The 12,919-nt window shown below is 41.9% G+C and overlaps 1 protein-coding gene across 1 annotated transcript in view; it reads left to right on the top strand.

Annotated features, from left to right (window-relative positions):
• The first annotated feature begins 5,013 nt into the window (after positions 1 to 5,013).
• Positions 5,014 to 12,919, top strand: part of LOC110530284 (protein NLRC3-like) — a 31,632-nt gene continuing 23,726 nt past the window's right edge. Inside the window, exon 1 of the mRNA XM_090209850.1 lies at positions 5,014 to 5,113. The gene's annotated coding sequence lies outside the window, so the exon portion shown is untranslated. The remainder of the gene's footprint in view (positions 5,114 to 12,919) is intronic.

Raw genomic sequence — 12,919 nt, 5'->3', positions numbered from 1 at the left:
AGCTGTCGACGACTGGTTTCGGCGTAGTGAGCGGGTATGGGAAACCGCTCACTGGCATCAGCAGGAAGCCTCTAATAACCAGAAATGCTTTGCTGACAGACGCCGCTCTTTCACCCCGGACAGCGTGTGTGGCTTTCTACCAGAGACATCCGGCTCCGCCTCCCCTGCAAAAAGTTCTGTCCTCGCTTCATTGGTCCCTTCAAGATAACCCATCGCATCAACCCTGTCACGTACATCCTCCAGTTACCCTGTCAGTATAAAATCTCCTCGTCCTTCAATGTCTGTTAACTGGTCACCTACAGTCCTCTTCATCCTCCAGTCTACCCTGTCAGTATAAAATCTCCTCGTCCTTCCATGTCTGTTAAAACTGGTCACCCACAGTCCTCCATCCTCCAGTCTCAACCCGCAGTGCGCCCCCATGTGTCTCTGTTAAACCAGTCACCTACAGTCCTCCATCCTCCAGTCTCAACCCCCAGTGCGCCCCCATGTGTCTCTGTTAAACCGGTCACCTACAGTCCTCCATCCTCCAGTCTCAACCTGCAGCGCGCCCCCATGTGTCTCTGTTAAACCGGTCACCTACAGTCCTCCTTCCTCCAGTCTCAACCAGCAGCGCTCCCTCATGTGTCTCTGTTAAACCGGTCACGTACAGTCCTCCATCCTCCAGTCTCAACCCGCAGCGCGCCCCCATGTGTCTCTGTTAAACGGGTCACCTACAGTCCTCCATCCTCCAGTCTCAACCCCCAGTGTCCCCCACCGTTGAACATCAGAGGGGAACCTGCTTACGCCATACAGGCCATCCTTGATTCCAAACGCCTGAGAGGTCTCATCCACTACCTATAGTGGACTGGGAAGGTTATGGGCCTGAAGACCGGGCCTGGGACCCCGACCAAGAGGGGAGGGGCTACTAGTTAAAATTGTCCCTTTCCTAAATTAGCCATGGATTGAGAGAGGGATTCTAACTTGTGGTTCAACTTAATTCTCCATACTGGCCAATGATTATAATTGCGAATCTGATCCAAAGATTTATTCATACATTGTTTTGTTCTGGCCTGAGAGGATAGAAGTTAAATATGTAGACGGCTAATGTTAACTAGGAAACGTTACCCATGAATGGAAGTAAGGCCAGCGAGCAAGCATATTAGCCATGTAGCCTATGACAACAAACAAGAAAAGTGTGTACTGTATGACAGAGTGATAGACCGTTTTGTCTACATGACAGAGAGGAGGATGTCATTGGTGTTTCTCTACGATTAGGGTGAGTCAACATGTTTTTTTTCTACTTGTATGAACGTGCACACAGACACCATGAACCGTTCTTTGCAACGTGCAGTAATTCTCTGTGGTTCTAAATTAATAGTTGTTTAGTGGTCCAGAAATGTCGGAAACATGAACTTGCTTGACCCTGCTGTAGGTCATGTAACTGTCTGTTAAATACAATATGCTGTGTGGACTTAACCGGACAGATGTTGCGCTCTGGTTCTGTGATAAAACAAAGGTGTGGTTGAATTCTTATTGTCCCGGGACATAGTAATTATATATTAATAACAGTGATTTTACCCACGCACCGATACTGGTGTGACCTCATAATTGGCGCGGATGTAATGTGGACACCCCCGCTTTAGGCTTCTGTAGGACTGAACCGGCCAAGTTGATGTAAGAGCTACGGAATGTTTTAATTATAGGCTATGTCCGGGCGTTCTCCGTTTTTATATTTTTTAATTTGTATCATGTCATTAATTAATTATCAGCCACTATCGAGAACCAGGGTCAGTAATACCCACGTACATTTATAACTGTCACTTGAGTGTTCGTTTCCTTCTAATTGTATCTTCCATTGTTGCATCATTCCATTCCGTTCACCTTTCTGTCCTCTGTCACGTCAGTGTAAGTTGTTCCTGAGGGTCGTTAGCATCAGGCTAAAGTTGTGCAACAATGTGGAACATATCGCCTGTTTTGAATCATTATGGAACTCAGACCCCACGGAGCGGGTTAAACCTGTCGCCTGGTGCTCGGTTCGCGACGACTGGACCGTTGTCATACGGTTCCTTTATTAGTGAGAATTAGGGGTAGATGTACAGGACCCCTCCCTATTCAACCTCTTTTGTACACCTTCCAATGTTTCATGTATTCAACTTGAATATGACAACTTTCAGGATGAATCAAATCGCTGTATTTATTATTTATCAATATATTTCGTGTGAAAACGCTGTTGAATGATAACTGCAAGTGGGTGTTTTCAGTGATTAAATTACATGCATTTAGCGCACGTAAGGTAACCACGCCTGCAAAGCCCGTTATGCAACTTAATAAGGTAAACTGTATAAACTGATGACAAGTGCGTAGGAAAGGCGTGAATAATCAGGGCGTCATTTCATACAATTGGAATTGTGCCCTTAGTGAATACACACATGCACTGCTTGAGTTCACAATGAGGTGCGATCAGTTAATCTCGCCCGTTGTACTGGGTCTTGTATTCAGAAGAAGAAAGGTGTGCCGACAACGATTGAACCAGTGGGTAACATTACGCAACGGTGCACCGGCCAATTTATCGAGCGCACAGCAGTCAGCAAAACGGACAACCACTTTCCTGATCGGTGTCGCCAGAAAGCATTTTCAACTTTGATTTAGCCCTACATTCAAATAGTTTCTATGCCCATTGTTGCTCGTCACTTTCTCTTGACTGACTTGACGAAAGAGAGTGTTTTCTTTAGTGACAGCTTCACATAATTCCGATGCGCGTCTTCTAACGTAGTTTCATCATGCGGATAATAATCACGATAATGCGCTGTCCGTCGCCTTTACCAATAATACCCTACCTCATAGCCCTGTAGCCTATAACATCATATTGGATCATATTGATTAGGCTAATTAATATGAATCAACACCAATGCAAATAAGACTAAACTTGCCATTCTTGAAAGCTGAAATCTATGTATTGTATAAAACTTTACAATTCTTCAGACGTCTTTCCCTTAAATCATCTGTCTCTTTATGAAAGCCTAGCTTCTCCACAACACTTTTCTACATTAAATTATAAAAGAACGTAACAAACCTCACATGTTTTTGTCTTCTACCCGTAAAGTCAATTTCTTCCTCTACTTCCTTAAACATGGACTACCTGTGTTTGGACATGAGGTGTAGGGAGGATGGAGGTGGAGAGAGGTGGAGAGAGGGAGGGGAGGATGGAGGTGGAGAGATGGAGAGAAGGAGGTGAGAGGTGGAGAGTGGGAAGGGAGGAGACGGAGGGAGAGGGAGAGGTGGAGGGAGGAGAGAGGGGGAGAGGTGGAGTGTGAGAGCGGGAGGAAACAGGTGGTAAGGGAGAGACCTTGAGAGGATCTGCAGAGAAGAATGGAGGAAACTCCCCAAATACAGGTGTGCCAAGCTTGTAGCATCACACCCAAGGCTGTAATCGCTGCCAAAGGTGCTTCAACAAAGTCTGAATACTTATGCAAATGGAATATTTCCGGGTAGTTAACATAATATGTTAAAATGTCTAAAAACCTGATTTTTGCTTCTGTCATTATGGAAAATAAAAATGATAGAAAAGGCCCAAGGAGTTGGTGGAATTGTCCTTTAATTCATGCTCAGGGACGCTTTAATTAGGTCAGGTGGAAATGTCCAATAGCTGTGGTAATTAATGCACTGCCAAGGTGGAGAGAAGGTGGACTTTGTGGCCTTTATAGCTGTGGTAATTAATGGCACGACTTTGTGGCCTTTATAGCTGTGGTAATTAATGGCACGACTTTGTGGCCTTTATAGCTGTGGTAATTAATGGCACGACTTTGTGGCCTTTATAGCTGTGGTAATTAATGGCACGACTTTGTGGCCTTTATAGCTGTGGTAATTAATGGCACGACTTTGTGGCCTTTATAGCTGTGGTAATTATTTGCACGACTTTGTGGCCTTTGTAGCTGTGGTAATTAATGGCACGACTTTGTGGCCTTTATAGCTGTGGTAATTAATGGCACGACTTTGTGGCCTTTATAGCTGTGGTAATTATTTGCACGACTTTGTGGCCTTTGTAGCTGTGGTAATTATTGGCACGACTTTGTGGCCTTTATAGCTGTGGTAATTAATGGCACGACTTTGTGGCCTTTATAGCTGTGGTAATTAATGGCACGACTTTGTGGCCTTTATAGCTGTGGTAATTAATGGCACGACTTTGTGGCCTTTATAGCTGTGGTAATTATTTGCACGACTTTGTGGCCTTTGTAGCTGTGGTAATTATTGGCACGACTTTGTGGCCTTTATAGCTGTGGTAATTAATGGCACGACTTTGTGGCCTTTATAGCTGTGGTAATTAATGGCACGACTTTGTGGCCTTTATAGCTGTGGTAATTAATGGCACTGCCAAGGTGGAGAGAATGTCCAGATAGATAGAAATTATAGTGATTGTGGGCAATAAGATTTCACAGCATAAGAGTTACATGGAATATTGGCACAAGCCGTACCACCCTCTCAGGTCCTAGAGCCGTACCACCCTCTCAGGTCCTAGAGCCGTACCACCCTCTCAGGTCCTAGAACCGTACCACCCTCTCAGGTCCTAGAGCCGTACCACCCTCTCAGGTCCTAGAGCCGTACCACCTTCTCAGGTCCTCGAGCTGTACCACCCTCTCAGATCCTAGAGCCGCACCACCCTCTCAGGTCCTAGAGCCGTACCACCCTCGAGCCGTACCACCCTCTCAGATCCTAGAACCGTACCACCCTCTCAGATCCTAGAGCCGTACCACCCTCTCAGGTCCTAGAGCCGTACCACCCTCGAGCCGTACCACCCTCTCAGATCCTAGAACCGTACCACCCTCTCAGATCCTAGAGCCGTACCACCCTCTCAGATCCTAGAGCCGTACCACCCTCTCAGATCCTAGAGCCTGAGAAGGGATATATGGAGAACTACAACAATGAAGTGGGAGTTGTGTTTGTTTTGGCAATATACTATTTTTATTAGGGTGGATGAAGTTAGTTTCACTGTTACGCATTGATTTTATTTTTAATTTTTTGTTTCAAACCGTCCAGTTGGTGGCGGCAATACACCTTTTGGGGCGCAGTCCTCCATAAACCCCACAGAAGAAGAAGAGGAGGAAGAACGTTGTCGACCAAGAGGAATGTTTAAAAGGTTTGTAGCGTTCTTTTACAATTTTATGTAGAACTCGAGAGAGTGATGATTTAGGGGGTAAGACATCCGCCATGTTATTACGATATTGATTTAAACTTTCAAGAATGATTATTTTAGTCTTATTTGCATTGGTGTTGATTAATAGTGATAAGCTTATTCAATAAGATCCGATGTGATGTGATATAGGCTACAGGGCTATGAGGTATGGTATTATTGTTATCGGCGATTGACAGCACATTATTAAGGTGATTATTATACGCACAAAAGAACTGGAAACTGGCTTACTTTCACTTCCTGAAAGAAGACGTGCATCGGAATTCTGTAAAGCTGTCATTAAATAAAATAGTCTGTCTCGTCAAGTAATTGTGAAGTTCAACAATGTGCATATAAACTATTTAAATGTGAGGCTAAATCAAATATTAAGTTTAAAGCTTTCTGACGACAGATCAGGAAGGCGGTGGTCCGTTTGGCGAACTGCAGATGCGCTCGATATTACGTCACCGGCTCATCTATGCGCGTTGTGAACCACGGGTTGAATCATCAGCACGCCTTTTCTCAGAATGAAAACCCCGGTGCGCCGGACGAGATAAACGGATCGCAACTCAAATGAACTCAATCAGTGCATGGGTCTATTCACTCAACCAGGGATGGGCAGCTGGCGGCCCGGTACCAATAATAAAAAACATTGTTTTCCTGTTGACCGGTATAATAATAGAAAACACACAGTGCAGTGTGTAAATGTGGTTGAGCATCAGCAGTCAGTCTATTAGCCAATGTTAGCTACATGTTTTTTAGATTGGTAAATTAGTCTAGCGGCTAAAGTTGTAGTAAGCATGGTTGAATTACCAACCGGGATGGGGCCCGTTGATCATCAGTTAACATATTAAAAGCTGGTCAAATTTGCCTCCACCCCATGGCAACATGTCCCCATGGCAACGCGAGTAGAATTATCTGTAAAACTGAAAATGTTTTCTTTGAATTGCAGAAAGTTAGAGTTAGAAAATTGCTATTTCATTTGTGCAGGAGAAAGGGGTATGGTTGTGGGTTACTGATATACATTTGTATTTATTCATTATTAAATGATTAAAAGTCGTAATTATGTTACCAAATCTGAAACTAAAATAATTAAGAAAGTAATTTGAAAAATTCAAACTATAATCATTGATTCCAAAACAAAAATAAAATATAAACCATCATAAATTATGTTCAGTTAGTTTTTCCTTCTATATATTGTCTGGTAAATGTTGCCAGGAGTTGGTGACGTTTCAAATAGGCCCAACTTGTTCATCACTAGTCTCCCTAGACAGACATGTTCCCTCCCATAATGTTCCTGCATGCAAGCAAAGATTGTCTATTATATTGAGAAGATACTCAAGTGACCACTCCAACAATGGAAATGCATGGCCTCAAAGATGGAAGGCAGGCGGGAGGAGGTGAGATCCGGTGAGACCATCTAGCCATTATAGCCTCTGTGACAGCATGGGCAGTGCCATTGAGGAAATCTCCATTTTTAAAGTAGTACATTTTCTTCTTCATTGGCTGATTGCTCCCAACTCATAGGAATCCCTACCCAGTTGACTACTTTAAAATGGTGGGAGGCCTCAAGAGCAATGTCCATGCTGAAACAGATTATATCCATGAGTCCTCCATCTCTATGACAACAGGATAGAGGATCTACTCCGCCCTAAATCTGTCCTTGTGAGATAAGCCCTTTTTTTTGTGTATAATTTTCGTGGACAGAGTTTGCGCTGAGTAACATCTCTCGCATCGCATCTTCTTCTCTGATACATGTCTGGAGAAGTTTCTGCGGTCAGTTGGGGAAGAGACAGAGAGGAACAGGCGAAGTGAGAGGATCTACTCCGCCCTAAATCTGTCCTTGTGTGATGAGCCCCCTTTTTTTGTATGGAGGTCTTTTCTTTGTATAAATTTCCCCTTTTATTTAACCAGGTAGGCCAGGTGAGAACACCTTTATTTAACCAGGTAGGCCAGGTGAGAACACCTTTATTTAACCAGGTAGGCCAGGTGAGAACACCTTTATTTAACCAGGTAGGCCAGGTGAGAACACCTTTATTTAACCAGGTAGGCCAGGTGAGAACACCTTTATTTAACCAGGTAGGCCAGGTGAGAACAAGTTCTATGAGAGTGTGGAGTTCCGTGAGGCTTATTAGATCTAATAGAAGGTTTGTAATGTTTAGGCTGTTACAGATGTGCTGATATAAAGTGGATGGATGTTGCATTCCGGTGTTGTGATACTGATGATTTGTCTCCATAGATGTTTTTTTTTATGTTTCTACGGTTGTGGCTTGATGGAGTGGAGCTGTAGGCCTACAGCTCCATCTAGTGGTTGAGTTGGGGACAACACATGTTAACAAATGTAGCACTTTAGCTAAGCCTAACCCTTTCCTAAATTTAACCTCAGTCTCCTGTGTTAGTGTTAGTTCTCCTCTTAACCTGCCGTGTTAGTTCTCCTCCTATCCTGCCGTGTTAGTTCTCCTCCTATCCTGCCGTGTTAGTTCTCCTCTTAACCTGCTCCCTTAGTTCTCCTCCTATCCTGCCGTGTTAGTTCTCCTCCTATCCTGCCGTGTTAGTTCTCCTCCTATCCTGCCGTGTTAGTTCTCCTCCTATCCTGCCGTGTTAGTTCTCCTCCTATCCTGCCGTGTTAGTTCTCCTCCTAACCTGCCGTGTTAGTTCTCCTCCTAACCTGCCGTGTTAGTTCTCCTCCTAACCTGCCGCGTTAGTTCTCCTCCTATATTATATTATATTGACCAGGTACTATAGTGGCTCCACTATCAGATTATCCATTATATTGACCAGGTACTATAGTGGCTGCTGTATCAGATTACCCATTATATTGACCAGGTACTATAGTGGCTGCTATATCAGATTATCCATTATATTGATCAGGTACTATAGTGGCTGCTGTATCAGATTATCCATTATATTGAATAGGTACTATAGTGGCTGCTATATCAGATTATCCATTATATTGACCAGGTACTATAGTGGCTGCTGTATCAGATTATCCATTATATTGACCAGGTACTATAGTGGCTGCTGTATCAGATTATCCATTATATTGACCAGGTACTATAGTGGCTGCTGTATCAGATTATCCATTATATTGACCAGGTACTATAGTGGCTGCTGTATCAGATTATCCATTATATTGACCAGGTACTATAGTGGCTGCTGTATCAGATTATCCATTATATTGACCAGGTACTATAGTGGCTGCTGTATCAGATTATCCATTATATTGACCAGGTACTATAGTGGCTGCTATATCAGATTATCCATTATATTGACCAGGTACTATAGTGGCTGCTGTATCAGATTACCCATTATATTGACCAGGTACTATAGTGGCTGCTATATCAGATTATCCATTATATTGACCAGGTACTATAGTGGCTGCTATATCAGATTACCCATTATATTGACCAGGTACTATAGTATAGGCTCTATCAGATTATCCATTATATTGACCAGGTACTATAGTGGCTGCTGTATCAGATTATCCATTATATTGACCAGGTACTATAGTGGCTGCTATATCAGATTATCCATTATATTGACCAGGTACTATAGTGGCTGCTGTATCAGATTATCCATTATATTGATCAGGTACTATAGTGGCTGCTGTATCAGATTATCCATTATATTGACCAGGTACTATAGTGGCTGCTATATCAGATTATCCATTATATTGACCAGGTACTATAGTGGCTGCTGTATCAGATTATCCATTATATTGACCAGGTACTATAGTGGCTGCTGTATCAGATTATCCATTATATTGACCAGGTACTATAGTGGCTGCTCTATCAGATTGTCCATTATATTGACCAGGTACTATAGTGGCTGCTCTATCAGATTATCCATTATATTGACCAGGTACTATAGTGGCTGCTGTATCAGATTATCCATTATATTGACCAGGTACTATAGTGGCTGCTGTATCAGATTATCCATTATATTGACCAGGTACTATAGTATAGGCTCTATCAGATTATCCATTATATTGACCAGGTACTATAGTGGCTGCTATATCAGATTATCCATTATATTGACCAGGTACTATAGTGGCTGCTGTATCAGATTATCCATTATATTGACCAGGTACTTTAGTGGCTGCTGTATCAGATTACCCATTATATTGACCAGGTACTATAGTGGCTGCTATATCAGATTACCCATTATATTGATCAGGTACTATAGTGGCTGCTGTATCAGATTACCCATTATATTGACCAGGTACTATAGTGGCTGCTGTATCAGATTATCCATTATATTGACCAGGTACTATAGTGGCTGCTGTATCAGATTACCCATTATAATGACCAGGTACTATAGTGGCTGCTATATCAGATTATCCATTATATTGACCAGGTACTATAGATAGGTTATATCAGATGATCCATTATATTGACCAGGTACTATAGTGGCTGCTCTATCAGATTATCCATTATATTGACCAGGTACTATAGTGGCTGCTCTATCAGATTACCCATTATATTGACCAGGTACTATAGTGGCTGCTATATCAGATTATCCATTATATTGACCAGGTACTATAGTGGCTGCTATATCAGATTATCCATTATATTGACCAGGTACTATAGTGGCTGCTGTATCAGATTATCCATTATATTGACCAGGTACTATAGTGGCTGCTGTATCAGATTATCCATTATATTGACCAGGTACTATAGTGGCTGCTGTATCAGATTACCCATTATATTGACCAGGTACTATAGTGGCTGCTGTATCAGATTACCCATTATATTGACCAGGTACTATAGTATAGGCTGTATCAGATTATCCATTATATTGACCAGGTACTATAGTGGCTGCTATATCAGATTATCCATTATATTGACCAGGTACTATAGTGGCTGCTATATCAGATTATCCATTATATTGACCAGGTACTATAGTGGCTGCTGTATCAGATTATCCATTATATTGACCAGGTACTATAGTGGCTGCTGTATCAGATTACCCATTATATTGACCAGGTACTATAGTGGCTGCTGTATCAGATTACCCATTATATTGACCAGGTACTATAGTATAGGCTGTATCAGATTATCCATTATATTGACCAGGTACTATAGTGGCTGCTGTATCAGATTATCCATTATATTGACCAGGTACTATAGTGGCTGCTATATCAGATTATCCATTATATTGACCAGGTACTATAGTGGCTGCTGTATCAGATTATCCATTATATTGATCAGGTACTATAGTGGCTGCTGTATCAGATTATCCATTATATTGACCAGGTACTATAGTGGCTGCTGTATCAGATTACCCATTATATTGACCAGGTACTATAGTGGCTGCTGTATCAGATTACCCATTATATTGACCAGGTACTATAGTGGCTGCTGTATCAGATTATCCATTATATTGACCAGGTACTATAGTGGCTGCTGTATCAGATTATCCATTATATTGACCAGGTACTATAGTGGCTGCTCTATCAGATTATCCATTATATTGACCAGGTACTATAGTGGCTGCTGTATCAGATTATCCATTATATTGACCAGGTACTATAGTATCGGCTGTATCAGATTACCCATTATATTGACCAGGTACTATAGTGGCTGCTGTATCAGATTATCCATTATATTGACCAGGTACTATAGTGGCTGCTGTATCAGATTATCCATTATATAGACCAGGTACTATAGTGGCTGCTATATCAGATTATCCATTATATTGACCAGGTACTATAGTGGCTGCTGTATCAGATTATCCATTATATTGACCAGGTACTATAGTGGCTGCTGTATCAGATTATCCATTATATTGACCAGGTACTATAGTGGCTGCTGTATCAGATTATCCATTATATTGACCAGGTACTATAGTGGCTGCTATATCAGATTATCCATTATATTGACCAGGTACTATAGTATAGGCTGTATCAGATTATCCATTATATTGACCAGGTACTATAGTGGCTGCTGTATCAGATTACCCATTATATTGACCAGGTACTATAGTGGCTGCTCTATCAGATTACCCATTATATTGACCAGGTACTATAGTGGCTGCTGTATCAGATTACCCATTATATTGACCAGGTACTATAGTGGCTGCTGTATCAGATTACCCATTATATTGACCAGGTACTATAGTGGCTGCTGTATCAGATTATCCATTATATTGACCAGGTACTATAGTGGCTGCTATATCAGATTATCCATTATATTGACCAGGTACTATAGTATAGGCTCTATCAGATTATCCATTATATTGACCAGGTACTATAGTGGCTGCTGTATCAGATTATCCATTATATTGACCAGGTACTATAGTGGCTGCTGTATCAGATTATCCATTATATTGACCAGGTACTATAGTGGCTGCTGTATCAGATTATCCATTATATTGACCAGGTACTATAGTGGCTGCTGTATCAGATTATCCATTATATTGACCAGGTACTATAGTGGCTGCTATATCAGATTATCCATTATATTGACCAGGTACTATAGTGGCTGCTCTATCAGATTACCCATTATATTGACCAGGTACTATAGTGGCTGCTGTATCAGATTACCCATTATATTGACCAGGTACTATAGTGGCTGCTGTATCAGATTACCCATTATATTGACCAGGTACTATAGTGGCTGCTGTATCAGATTATCCATTATATTGACCAGGTACTATAGTGGCTGCTGTATCAGATTATCCATTATATTGACCAGGTACTATAGTGGCTGCTGTATCAGATTATCCATTATATTGACCAGGTACTATAGTGGCTGCTGTATCAGATTATCCATTATATTGACCAGGTACTATAGTGGCTGCTGTATCAGATTATCCATTATATTGACCAGGTACTATAGTGGCTGCTATATCAATTAAAATAAATGTCTTCAAAAATGGAAGGCAGTTGAGAGGAGGCAAGATCAGGTGGGAGCATTCTAGCCAATGTGAGAGCAGATCAGGTGTGAGCCTTCTAGCCAATGAGAGGGCAGATCAGGTGTGAGCCTTCTAGCCAATGAGAGGGCAGATCAGGTGTGAGCCTTCTAGCCAATGAGAGGGCAGATCAGGTGTGAGCATTCTAGCCAATGAGAGGGCAGATCAGGTGTGAGCCTTCTAGCCAATGAGAGGGCAGATCAGGTGTGAGCCTTCTAGCCAATGAGAGGGCAGATCAGGTGTGAGCCTTCTAGCCAATGAGAGGGCAGATCAGGTGGGAGCATTCTAGCCAATGACAGGGCAGATACACGCATGTGAAAAACAGGCATACCGGTTTCCGCTAGTTACCAAGGCCACAAAGTCTAAATTTGCTATATCATAAAAATGAATAAAAACAACTTATCTTTTTGGTCTTAATTTAAGGTCATGCTTAGGCACAAGGTTAGCAGACTGGTTAAGGTTAGATTTAAAATCCTATTTAAAAAAGATATATTCCGATATGAAGTTGCCGGGCTGTCATGTGTCCAATTCATATCAGTACACGTGTAACAACCGGATCACTACAAAACTTCTATTTGATCAAATAAACCACATGCAGCAAATCAGCCATAGGATTTTTTTCCGACCAAATTCACCACTCTTTCATTGACCTCCATACAAAAAATCCTTGATTGGTGGAAGGGATTTTACCAAATTACCCCTGTCGATTCATCTCTTCTTCTCTGCTTAATGTAAACATCTCTGCCGGACACAAAGTAAGCCAGTAAGATGGAAAACACAGGAGAAATTAACTCCTGAAATATAACTCAAGCGGCCAGTTTCCATCATCTACCTTGAACCACCGCAAATGTTTTGCCTTGT

The sequence above is a fragment of the Oncorhynchus mykiss genome, chromosome 19, assembly GCF_057628025.1.
Source record: "Oncorhynchus mykiss isolate SJ-2025 chromosome 19, ASM5762802v1, whole genome shotgun sequence".
In the NCBI taxonomy this organism is placed as follows: Eukaryota; Metazoa; Chordata; class Actinopteri; order Salmoniformes; family Salmonidae; genus Oncorhynchus; species Oncorhynchus mykiss.
Note: the sequence above shows the minus strand (reverse complement) of the source record. Positions and strands in the feature narration are given on the sequence as shown.